The sequence below is a fragment of the Carcharodon carcharias genome, chromosome 4, assembly GCF_017639515.1.
Source record: "Carcharodon carcharias isolate sCarCar2 chromosome 4, sCarCar2.pri, whole genome shotgun sequence".
NCBI lineage: Eukaryota > Metazoa > Chordata > Chondrichthyes > Lamniformes > Lamnidae > Carcharodon > Carcharodon carcharias.
In genome coordinates, this window is record NC_054470.1 from 15,925,386 (window position 1) to 15,938,240 (window position 12,855).

The window sequence follows — 12,855 nt, forward strand, 5'->3', positions numbered from 1 at the left end:
GAATGATTTCCCCTGTCCCCCCCCTTTCGCCCGTTCACCAGTGGCTTCTTGATTCATGGAGCTTCTCACACAACAGCTGCTGGGATGGGCCACAACTAAAGATTCTCAACTCCAGGGGACCGGAGTAAATCTAAGATGATTTGTAGAAGTGATGTGCTCCTGGCATTATGCAGTCAGAACCCTTCTGGCATACCTCCAACCACAAATATATGGAATGCTCTCTTTAAGTCCCTCCACCTACCTCTCTTCCTCCCTTTCAATAATAGCCTCCTCAAAACTTACCTCTTTAATTTTCTCTTTAACCACCTTCTTCAATGCTTTTCCCCTTGCTGTTTAATTTCTAGTTATTTTTGCTTCTGAGTTGCTCTGAGATGTTGTATTACTGTAAAAGCACTGAAGAGCAAATTGTTTTAAGTTGTTGATTCTACAATTTTTATCTTCTTCAGCACTGTGTGGTCTCCCTTAACCCTTTTTTGTGACTGTATTTGCCAAAAATTTCTTTCAGCAACCATGTTTCTTTTTTCAGCATTTGTTTCTACACTTTTATTGGACCAGTTATTAAGCAGGTGATTCTTTGTATCCAATGCTTTCTCCAATCCATGCAAGTGCCCAATGGTTGCAGAAAGCCTCAAGCAGCATATGCTCTGTGGAAGCATCTGCTCCCAGTTCAGATTCATTCCCTGGTAATTCCAAAATAACATCAATCCTCCTCTCAGAGAAGCTATAGCATTGTCACCACTGGCAAGAATGTGTATAACTGCAGTGCATCAGCTTTATCCATAAGATCATAAGAAATAAGAGCAGGAGTAGTCTTTCTGGGCCACTGAGACTGGTCTGCCATTCAATAAAATCATGTATGATCTGATTGTGACTACTTTACTGCCTGTCCTCCATAACCCTTGACTCCCTTATTAATCAAAAATCTATCTAACTTAGGCTTGAATATATTCAATGACCCAGCCTCCACGGTTCATTGGATAAGTGAATTCCAAACACTAACGATCCTCTGAGAGAGGAAATTTCTCCTCATCTCCGTCTTAAATTGGAGACCCCTTATTTTTAAATTGTGTCCTCTGGTTCTAAGTTCCCCAACAAGGGGAAACATCCTCTCAGCATCTATCTTGTCCAGTCCCCTCAGAATCTTATATGTTTCAACTAGATCACCTCTCATTCTTCTAAACTCCAATGACTGTAGGCCCAACCTGCTCAACCTTTCCTCATTAGACAACCCTTTCATCCCAGGGATCAGCCAGTTGAAACTTCTCTGAACTGCTTCCAAGCATTTCCCTCCTTAAATAAGGAGACCAAAACTGTACATAATACTCAGGTGTGATCTCACCAATGCCCTCTGCAGATGTAACAAGACTTCCCTACCTTTTTACTCCACCCCCCTTGCAATAAAGGCCAACATTCTATTTCTCTTCCTAATTACTCGCTGTACCTGCATGCTAACATTTTATGATCCCTCTGTATTGCAGTATTATGCATTGTTGCTCCTTTTAAATAATATTCTGCTTTTCTCTTCTTCCTGCCAAAGTGGACAACCTCACAAATTCCCACATTATACTCCATTTGTCAAATTTTTTACCCATTCAATCTTTTGCAGACTCTTTTTATCCTTCTCACAAGTTGCTTTCCTACCTATCTTTGTATCGTCAGCAAATTTGGCTAAAATACAGTCGGTCCCGTCATCGAAGTCATTAGTATAGATTGTAAGTAGTTGAGGCTCCAGCACTGATCCCTGCAGCACTCCACTAGTTACAGTTTGCCAACTTGAAAATGACACATTGATCCCAACTCTCTGTTTTCTGTTAGTTAGCCAAACCTCCATGCATGTTAATATAATATATCACTCTCAGCACCACGAGCTCTTATTTTCTGTAGAACATTTTATGCGGCACCTTATCGAATGCCTTTTGGAAATCCAAATGCACTATATCCACTTGTTCGCCATTACCCACCCTGCATGTTAATCATCAAAGAACTCTAATAAATTTCTCACACATGATTTACCTTTCACAAAACCATGTTGACCCTGCCTGATTGTATTATGATTTTCTAAAATGTCTTGCTACTACCTCTTTAATAATGGATTCTAGATTTTTCCCAATGACAAAAGTTAGGCTAACTGGCCTATAGTTTCCTGCTTTCTGCCTCCCTTCTTTCTAGTGGTATTACATTGTGGCTTTCCAGTCTGCTGGAATGTGCCCAGAATCTAGGGAATTTTGGAAGATTACAACCAGTGCAACCATTATCTATGCAGCCACTTCCTTTAAGACCCTAGGATGCAGGCTGTCAGGTCCATGGACTTGTGAGCCTTTAGTCTGATTAGTTTGCCTGGTACTTGAGTCTCTAGCAGTCATGGTTGTTTTAAGTTTCTCTCTCCATTTTGCCTCCCGATTTTTTACTATTCTTGAAATGTTTTCTATGTCTTCTATTGTGAAGACAGATACAAAATACTTGTTCAAAGTCTCTGCCATTTCCCTGTTTCCTATTATTAATTCCCCAATGTCATCCTCTAAGGGATCAATGCTTACATAAGCTAATCCCTTCCTTTTTATATATCTGTAGATGCATTTACTTACATGTTTTGCTAGTTTTCTCTTCTACTCCAATTTCTTCCTTTTTTTTAGTTATCCTTTGTGGTTTTCGAAAATGTTCCCAATCTTCTGGGCTACCACTAGACTTTGTAGCATTGTACATCTTTTCTTTCATCCATCATTACGCCATCCTTTTCTTATTTAGTTGGCCTTGGATGGTGAATCCTTTTCACAGCATTTTTCTTTCTCAGTGGAATATATCTTTGTTGTTGAGAGTTATGAAATATCTCATTAAATTCCTGTCACCGCTTCTCCACCATCATACATTTAAGCTATTTTCCCAGTCTACATTAGCTAATTCTGTCTTCATACCCTTATAATTGTATTTATTTAAGTTAAAGACACTATGTTCAGACCCAAATTTCTTACCCTCAAACTGAATGTGAGATTCTATCATGTTATGATCACTCTTACATTGTTGATCCTTTACTACAAGGCCATTAATTAGTCCTGTCTCATTACACATTACCAGGTGTAAAATTGTCTGTTCCAGGATGTACTGTTCTAATAAACTGTCCTAGATACACTCTATGAACTCATCTTCTTGACTACTTTTGCCAATTTGTATTGTCTAATCCCCCATGATTATTGCAATACCTTGCTCACAAGCCCCCATTATTTCCTATGTATGCTTTGTCCTACAACATAGCTACTATTAAGTGGCCAATAAACCACTCCCACCAGTGCCTTCTTTCCTTTGCTATTTTCTATTTCCACCCAAACTGTTTCTACATTTTGATCCTCTGAACCAATATAATTTCTCACTACAGTATCGATCTCATCCTTGATTAACAGAGCTACCCAACCCCCTTTTCCTTTCTCCTTGTCTTTGCAAAATGTCACATACTCCTGAATATTCAGGTCCCAGGAGTGGTTACTTTGCAACCATGTCTTTGTAATGACTATCCTACTCATTTATTTCTATTTCTGCTATCAATTCATCCATCTTGTTACAAATGCTGTGTGCTTTCAAATAAAGAGCCTCTAATTCTGCCTTGATACCATTTTTCCCTACTCTGACCTAATTTGCTGGTGCATTCTAATGTTTGTGCGCTCTGTTCTTTCCTGTCATGTCCTGTAATTTCTCTGGTTATCATTACCTGGATCATTACCCTACACTATTGCCTTGTCCTTTATCTTTAACTTTTCAAATCTTCCCTCACATGAACCCTCCTCCCCAACCTCAACTATTGAGTTTAAAGCCCTCGATATAGCCCCAGTTATACAATTCGCTAGTGCATTAGCCCCAGCACAGTTCAGGTGAAGGCTGCCCTAATGACACAACTCCTACTTTCCCAGTACAGGTGCCTGCGTCCCATGAACCAAAACCCATTTCTCCCACACCGACCTTTGAGTGATGCATTCAACTGTCTAATTTTATTTACCCTATGTCAATTTGCTTGTGGCTCAGGCAGTAACACAGAAATATTACCTTTGTGGTCCTGCTTTTTAATTTAGTGCCTAGCTGCTCATACTCCCTCAGCAGAACTTCTTTCTTAATCCTTCCTATGTCATTGGTACCCACAGCACCATGACAAATGAATCCTTCCTCTCCCAATCCAAGTTCCTCTCCAGCCCTGAGGAAATGTCCTTAAGTCTGGCATTGGGCAGGCAAAACAGTGTTTGGGACTCACACACTCGGCTGCAGAGAATGATATCTATCCCCCTGTTACAACGACATTCCTTTTTACTATGCCCACTTGAATGGCTCCCAGCACCACAGTGCTTTGGTTAGTTTTCTCATCCTCCCTGCAGTTCCTAGTTGCAAGAACTTAGAAGCTGTTGGACAATTGCAAGGGCTAAGGCACCTCCAATGGTACCTTCTGGATCCCCATATCTGCTTCACTTGTAGTCACACCATCCTGCCCTGACCACAGACCAAATCTGAAGCACCTAACCTAATGGCTGTGGCTGCCTCCTGGAACTAAGTGTCCAGGTAACTTTCCCCCTCATGCATCACAGTCTCCAAAGCTTGGACTCCAGTCCATCAACACTGAGCTGAAGTTCTTTGAGATGCAGACACCTACTGCAGATATGGTTGTCGTGGTGTCCACAGGCCCCACATGTTACAGCTGCAATACATTACCAGCCCTTCCATCACTATTGTGGTTAATTTAAGTAATTTGGTTTCAAGTTTAGAAATATCACCAAACTGTACTTATATCAAATAGTTTAACAAGTTAAGCCAAAAATTTTAATGCAATACTTATATCTCCCCAGTATCAGTCTAAACTATTGCCCATGTCTAGACGAATAAAATCTTAAAAATTCATCAAACTATCACCTACCTGCTCACTTAATTAAACCTTGAACACTCATCAACTTCTGTTAAAAGGCAACACCTCCTTCCCTCTCTGCACCGAATTCCCACCTGCACCAAATTCCCAGGTTAGCACTCATATCTTGTTGCACTCAAGCCTTGTCACACCCTGTGGTCCTACGCTTTACTCAGGCACTTTCCGAGAAATACAATTATGAACAGTACAAGGACATCAATCCCTTACACTATGATGGTGACTACACTTCAAATGTAGTTAATTGGCTATAAAGTACTTTGGGATATCCCCACATTAAAAAAGAACCCTTGAAATGCAAGCTCTTCCTCCTCCGTGTCAGCTGTGAATCAATTTGCTCTGAATCACAAGGTTCTGAGTTCAAGTCCCACTGCAGGACTTAATCACAAAAATAAAAACAGAAAATGCTGGTAAAACTCAGCAGGTCTGGCAGCATCTGAGGAGAGAGAAACTAAAGCTAAAGCTCTGCAGCTCTGAAGAAGAGTCATATGGACTCGAAAGGTTAACCCTGTTTCTCTCTCTCCACAGATGCTGCCAGAGCTGCTGAGTTTTACCAGCATTTTCTGTTTTTATTTTAGATTTCCAGCATCTGCGGTATTTTGCTTTTATATTAATCACAAAAATCTAGGCTGTTACTCCAGTGCAGTAATGAGGGAATGCTGCACTGTTAGACATACCATCTTTCAGATGAGTCGTTAAACTGAGGTCTTGCTTTCTCAGGTGGATATAAAAGATCCCATGGCGCTTTTTCAAAGTAAAACAGTAGAGTTATTCCCAGTGTCCTGGCCAATATTTACCCTTCAATCAATATAAGAGAAACAGAATATCTGGTCATTATCACATTGCTGTTTGTGGGATCTTGCTGTGTATAAATTAGCTCCGACGTTTCTGACATTCCTACAGTGACTACACTTCAAAAGTAGTTCATAGGCTGTGAAGTGCTTTGGGGCATCTGGTGGTTGCAATAGGTACAATGATGTGTATTATAATGACTTGAAAATGGACACTGAATTATATCTGCACACCATGGCCCAAATATCCTCTGGCTTATAACCTCACACTACTTGAACACTACTCTTGATTTTGACTCAAGTACAATTTCACAGGCATTTGACTAATACTAATAAAAATAGCTTTCCCAATGTTAGCTAGCCTGTCTTTTGGATTGTTTGCTGCTTCGTACAGGCTGCTAATTTGGGGCATTCTCAGGATAAGTGCAAGAACTGTTCTTTAAGGAAAGCACCAGTAATAAAATGATTGATAGCTTCCCAAACTAAAATCAGTGACTGGAACATTTCAAATCTGTATCTGTAATAGATCCATGTCAGTGCACACTTCCTGTCAACATTTACATCTATACACCATGGTCCAATTATCCATTGGTCTCTAACTCCATTTCAATGGAAGACTGCACTTGCTATAGGAAATTGGCTAGTTATTAAATAGGATTTGTAGAAATGGTAGCAATATGAAATCAATGTTGTTCCAGGATGACAGATAAGTTGACTTTTAAGTATTCTTAAAATTGTGATGGTGCCACTTCAGCCAGCACATGCATTTTTTTTAACCTAATTTCATACATACATGATGTAACACAGGACACTGCCAATGCAGGAGAGTGAGTGACAGCACAAACACAATTTTACAGTACTGTAGAATAATAAAACCTCAGTAATAATGTTTTTTTGAGAAAGCCCATGACTTTGATAATTATTGCCAAGGACTTTTTTTAATGACACGTTTCTTGTGTTTATTTTGTACTTATTAAAGTGAGGGAAATTGGTCCTGTTAGGTAACATTTTGGAGCCAGCAGAGCCAGCACCAAGCACTGTTGTAGCAGTTGTAGCATGGTTAGACACAGAGCAAAATTCATATTACTCTGCCCAACTATGCATTTCACCACTAACCTTGGATAGGTAGCAGCAGCAATGTCACAGTTTTCATTTCCCACCCTATAGTCTCCCTGAGTTGCCAACGTAGTATCAAGTGGAGCCAAATTAGGGGTTGTTTTTAACCATTGTTTATGTGTGAATTTTGTATTTATCAAGCTGTGGAATGTTTTTCGCCTATTGTCAGTACCATATATTTCCAGCGGTAGCACAAGTTGATGCAGAATAAAGCTACTTCTACTCTGTGGGCACAATGTGCTGCAGCATCTACTTTGGAAAAGCAGCCCTTTATGTATCAGTCTGGCATTTCTTTAATTCGCCACATGGGCTGTTCTGAGTGAGATCGCTAATTTAGCGCCAATTTGGTGTGGTTATGTGGTGTAGCCCCATTATCATTAGGGGCTGGACTGAGACAAACCAAATATATTCCATGGCAGTTCTCATGCTACTCGTGCAGGCTTGATTTATGGTCGTAACCTTTGTCTTTTGTCTGTAGGTGAGGGGTACAAGGACATGGAAATGGTGTTGAGCTTGTGTGATACCTTGGTTGGGTTTCACTTGCAGTGTTTAATGCAGTTTTGGGCACTCATGGGTGGGAGAGATGTGTGGATAATGATGGAGGTGCATTTTCTGTGGTGTTAGGGACTTTGCAGCTGTTGGGAGAATCTTGAGAGGCTGTGTTTTTTTTGTTGGAGCTTGGATCTTTAGAGATGGGGAAGTGATCAGGTCGAGGTCTTCAATGCAGTGAAGGCTTTGGTGGGGTGAATTGCTTTCACAGTTTAGTGGGACAGTGGCGAGAGTGCACAGGCTATCATGATATTCATGATGGGAATTAAGAGATAGACTGGATGCATCTTTGCCCTGGGCAAAGTCTTTAATGGGAAACTAATGGAGGGCTGCTTGAGATTAGAGAATGTTGCAGGGTGTGGGGAGTAAACAGGACAGAGAGATTGGACTGAATGGCTCATGTAGGGAAAAGGACTGATACAAATTTGTTGGCGGAAACAGTTTGTTTCTATACTGTAATGTTCTGTAATAAACTATCTAGTACCTCTTAAGCATTTTAGTGGATTATATTGCACATTATACTCTCTCCTTCATCCTACAACACTTTCCCGAATTGTTATAATAGGTTCATATTCTGTGCAATGTTGGCCCTGATCGAAGTTGACTAAAATGCACTTTTACGTAAATACAGGATCTTGCAAATCCTTATTTAATGGTAAATGACCTGCGCATTTGTGGCGAATTTCTAGGAAGCCCTTCAACTACTCCCTAAATCTGCTACAGTCTCTCTGCATTGATTTTTGAGAGTCTAATTTTTAGATAAATACAAATGGATTTATTTGTTCTGAGACTTGATAAAAGGAGAAAAACTTAAGTTCAGCGAGGAATAGTGCAATCCCCGTGATACGTGCTAAATTTATCAGAATGCAGCAATTAGAATGTAACTTAATTTCCGGGGAGTACTTCCATCGATAGAAAACAATGAAGCCAAGTAGAAGGAAAAACTCATTCAAAACTTTCAAATCCCAGTAAAACTCAGTAACACTGACACTGAGGTAATATTGGAGTTCCATTTCAACGCATACAAGAACAGTTCGAGCAAGTTTTACTGGTACTCATCATTTTCAAGTTTTACTGTTTTTCAGTCAGGGTGCCAGTGATTTATTTTGTATTATCTAAACTCACTGAGAATTTTTGGAGGTAAAGGGGGTAGCTACACGCAGACTGTCTACCTTACTTTTGAAAAGCACGCATCATGTTGCGTGTCCTCTGACGCTCGAGTACCGAGTGCCTCAACTCGGTGCTGGCTGCAGGCCGGTTTGCTGGGCGCTGGTTGGTCAACGGCGCTGTCACTCAGAGGCTTTTCCGGGTGCTGATTGGTTAGTTCGCTATCACCCGGTGTTTTTTTTTCCCGGGCGCTGGTCGGTCAACGCGCTGTCACTCAGGGGCACTTCCTTAGCGCCGATTGGTCAGCGCTCTGCCGCTCTGGGGCATTCCTTAGCGCCGATTGGTCAGCGCCCTGTCACTCACGGGCTTTCCCGGGATTTCCGCTGGAGCTCGGTGACTCGGAACATTTTGTAACAAAAAGCGGAGAAGCTGAGACTGGAGGAGCCGGGGCTGCGGGGCCTCAGCTCACAGCAGTAACTAGGAGCTGCTGCTGTCGCTGCATTTAAACCTCCCAGTAAACCCTCTCTTAGCACACGGATAGCCGGACTATCGCTTTAAACCGACGCACTTTATATTCAAATAACTGCAAAAAAAAGAGAAAAAAAATCCCCCGAGCAGGTCTGTGTGCATTTGTGTTTATTCAGTGTGTGAACTTGGGTGTGCGTTTCCATAGCTGTGAACCTGGGTGTGCGCGCATGCAACCTGGGGCTGTATTTATATAATACCCCCTGCATGTCCCCATCCTTTTCTGGAGTGGTGTCCGGCTGTATGTGTGTTTTTTGGGGGGGGGGGGAAGTTTCTCCTGGGGAATGGGGGAGCAGCTTCTATGTCCCTCCGATTTGAATCCCAGCCTCCGTTTTGGGGGGGGTGGGGGGAGGAATGGTGTTGGCAGGGAAGGTTATCGAATTGAATTGGTGTCACGCTAGGCGAGGCAAAGAGTTAGAATCTAATTTTATTTGTAGCTTGAGACATTGTAGCTTGAGACATTGTAACTTTTTTAACAAGATGTAAGGCCGCTGGGAAGGATGGACCGGCCTTTGCTGGAATTCGCTACATCAGTGTTTCTTTGTTTATTTAATAACCGGTTATAAAAATAAGTGTTCGTTGTTCAACAGATGAGACAATGTATCATTGGGTTGGGAATTACTTGGATGTGGTGTCTCTGAATGCTTTGTGCAGTGGGTACTCCGCCTGCCATGGCTGCAGGATGTCACTGCTCTGGGTGCTGTGCTGGCTACCGCTACAGCGCTCGCTGCCTTTCGCTTCATTATTGCAGACTAGGTGAGGAGAAAGCTCGCCCGAGCAATGTGCAGGAGCACTTTGTTCCCAGCTTCCAATGAGGAAGAGCAAGCCTCCCGACGCTTCCCGGTGAACTCGCAGTTTCCGAACCCTGTGATGTCGCAATGTTTGTCAATACAGTTTCGGAAGGAGAGCAAGCAGCCCGATCGCGTTTGGTGGCAGGCAGACAGGGTAAAACAGTTCAGCCTTTATCTGGTGTCGGGAGTTACAGGGTGGTTTGCGGCAGCGCTTCCCCACTGAGGCCTGCAGGGTCTCGCCAGTGCTTTCCCATCTTTTCCTGGCCGTTCGTGTGGGGGATGTTGGCTCTCTCGGGTTGCTGGAATTTCCATGTGTTGCATGTTTTAGTTTACATGGGCCTGATTTCGCTAGCACTGGCTAACCAAAGCCAAGCCCTGCGAGTTGTAAAAGTAAAGAGCATATAGAATGATGCCTGGCCAACTGTGAAATGTAATTTATTCTGTTCAACAAGTGAGCTGCTGTTGACTTGGGCCTGCCTCTCACATTGGATACAAAACCTGTTTTGTGACCGGCCACGGCCTGTTCTTTTCAGACCACATATATTAAATGGAGAATAACAAGCAGTTGGTTATGAGACTGTAATCTCATTGAAGGGTTCATATTGTAGGCAGTAAGAAGGAATTAATACCTTGTAACGACTCTTGTGTATCAATATTTTTCTAACATATGCTCTGCAATTCATGAAGGCAGTTCTGCAGACCTGAGTCGCTGATGGTTTATCTGACCTCCAAAACTAACATATGCAATGAATTATTTTTATGATCCTATTCTGTGGGCACCCTGCTTTCTCAATATAAAGTAACTGATTTAAGGGCACTTGGTGAGGTCAGTGTCTTCATGGTGTGTTCTGGAACAAAGGGCAAAAGATTCCACGTTTCCATCCTTATGTTACAGTAAGAACAACCTTAAAGAAATGGATGTTGTCGTGAGGATTGATTGAAGGTTATACATTGGTAGAAGGAAGGATAGCTTGAAAGGCAGCCATCAGTAGGTGTACACTGGTACATTGTGTGGTTCTTGTAAATTAGTGCGTCAAGCAAGTGATAGTTCAGAAATAATCTAAATTGAATATATCATTTGCAGACTGCATATTAGTTAATGAGCTGTGAACAAAGATTAAGGTTATCAAAATGTAAAAGTACAGTGTATTTTTAAGTTATGCTTCTGTATTTGATTCTCTTTAATGAGAATGTTGTTCCGTGTTTAAGTCTTGAAAGTTTATGGAGTATTTATTGAAGTTGAGAATTTGGGCCAGGAACAAAGGCTTGAATTGTTTGTTATAAAGCTGTTGCTGTTTGAGAGAGGATTATTGATGCATCCTTTTCCATTTTCTGTTCTTTCTATCTCGTGACTATTTATGAAGTAGAACGTGATCAGATGTTTAAGTTTATTGGATTAATGTTTGTTAAAACAGTAGTTAGGTGTTAACCAGTTCATTAGAAATAGCGTGCAGAGGAAAATAAGCCTGTTGGCATATGAGAATGAGTGGTAGTTTTGCTTTGCCTCTTTTTATAAGGAAATATTTAGTGCAAGATAGACAAGCAGGAGTTTGTGACTTTGCACCACATGCCACAGCATGTTGGACAATGCCATGTTTTGGTTTACCAAGTAAATTATGTAACAAACTGACCACAGATGAATTAGCTTGTCTTTTCTACAAGTAAGTATAATGGGTTCTTGACCTTACTTCTAACTATATTGGCTTCAGACCATTTTGCATACCAATATTTTCTGACTTATTTAGTACAAAACTAGATGTGGTGCTATTAATGTGAAAAGGAGTGAACACACATTTTATATTAAGTTAAATAAGTCTGCTGTGCTAAAATTGTAGGCTGAGTTACATGCACATATGGATACTTCAAAGTGATTTTTGGGGTGGGCTGTAGATTCCCAACTTGCCCTTTTCCCCCTTAGTTAAACATACTTACTTGGCTGCAGTTGATGGCTATTGGCTGCCAGGCCTTTGAATTATCGTTTTCCATCCAGTTTTCTTTCTTCTCCTGTAGAAATTGAATCATATGAGGAAATATTTCTATGGATGCTGATGGTTCTCTGCTTACTGGTTACAGTGGTCATTCTTTATCGGGAGCTTGGGACAATCCGTGTTGATAAACGATTAAATCATGAAGAACATCACAGTTGAGCATATTCTATGTTGACGTGTACTTTCCAGTCCCTAAGTAGTTTTGTTTCTCCTACCCCAGGTGCACTGAAGCAAGTTGGAACATTCCCAGCCTGGCTCAATATCACACATGAAGGTGCATTTTTTTCTGAGCCACCAGGGGTTTCCTCTGTAAACAGGCTGAGTATGAGCGAGTGACTTGATTCTTCTGTGTTTCTTCCACAACATTCATCGGCAGTGTTTGGTGTTATTGACCTAAATCGCACTGCCACGTGTTGCTACTTCACAATGGGGCTCTTATTGCTTAAACCTGTACTCGATGAGCAATTAAAATATTGGATGTAATACCTGCCTTTCATTTGTTCTATTTCCTCTGCTTATTTTTCAAGGTGATTTAAAAGTCATTGGATAAGAAAATTGATGGGGCAGATCAAATCGTAGGATACGAAAATATTTAAAAACTTTCTTCCACCTACAATAAAGCAAAATAAATCTGATCTTTTGTGGATTCCAAGCAATTTCTTTCTGAATTGCTGTAGCAGTGATGGAGGCAGCAGTGGTAGAGGAGGCGCCACAGTAGGGTGCTGCACTTGAGCTGATGTATTTGTTGCTGTGCTGGTGGGTTATGATTTTGTCTCTGTGAGAGAATGAGTTTGTTTTTGACAGGTAACATGACACTGGCAACAAGGAAGTGAGTATAGAGCCACAGTTATACATGCAATTAAAGACCAAATGAAGAAGTAAAGAGGATCCACAGTTTTCTATAGACTGGCAGTAGCCCCTGCTTCTTCTCCTCCCTTTGCATTTGTTCCATGTGTAACTTTTCTGGTGTGGCAACTATTTGGAGTTCCTACCAAATTTTAAACGCTGATTTTGCATGCCAAGTTGGGGAAATAATAGATGGTGAATCCCAACAGAACTTTTAGCTTCAAAACTAGTTATATCTAAGGTTATGA

General features: G+C 41.2%; 1 protein-coding gene across 10 annotated transcripts in view; it reads left to right on the forward strand.

Annotated features, from left to right (window-relative positions):
- The first annotated feature begins 8,875 nt into the window (after positions 1-8,875).
- Positions 8,876-12,855, forward strand: part of LOC121276954 (casein kinase I) — a 284,162-nt gene continuing 280,182 nt past the window's right edge. For 6 of the 10 annotated variants that reach the window (XM_041185686.1, XM_041185693.1, XM_041185694.1 and 3 more), the window contains exon 1: positions 8,876-9,075. The gene's annotated coding sequence lies outside the window, so the exon portion shown is untranslated. Of the gene's footprint in view, positions 9,076-9,631; positions 9,928-11,981; positions 12,036-12,334; positions 12,518-12,855 lie in introns of those variants that run through there. The other 4 variants (XM_041185689.1, XM_041185690.1, XM_041185688.1 and 1 more) reach the window with 4 other exon arrangements.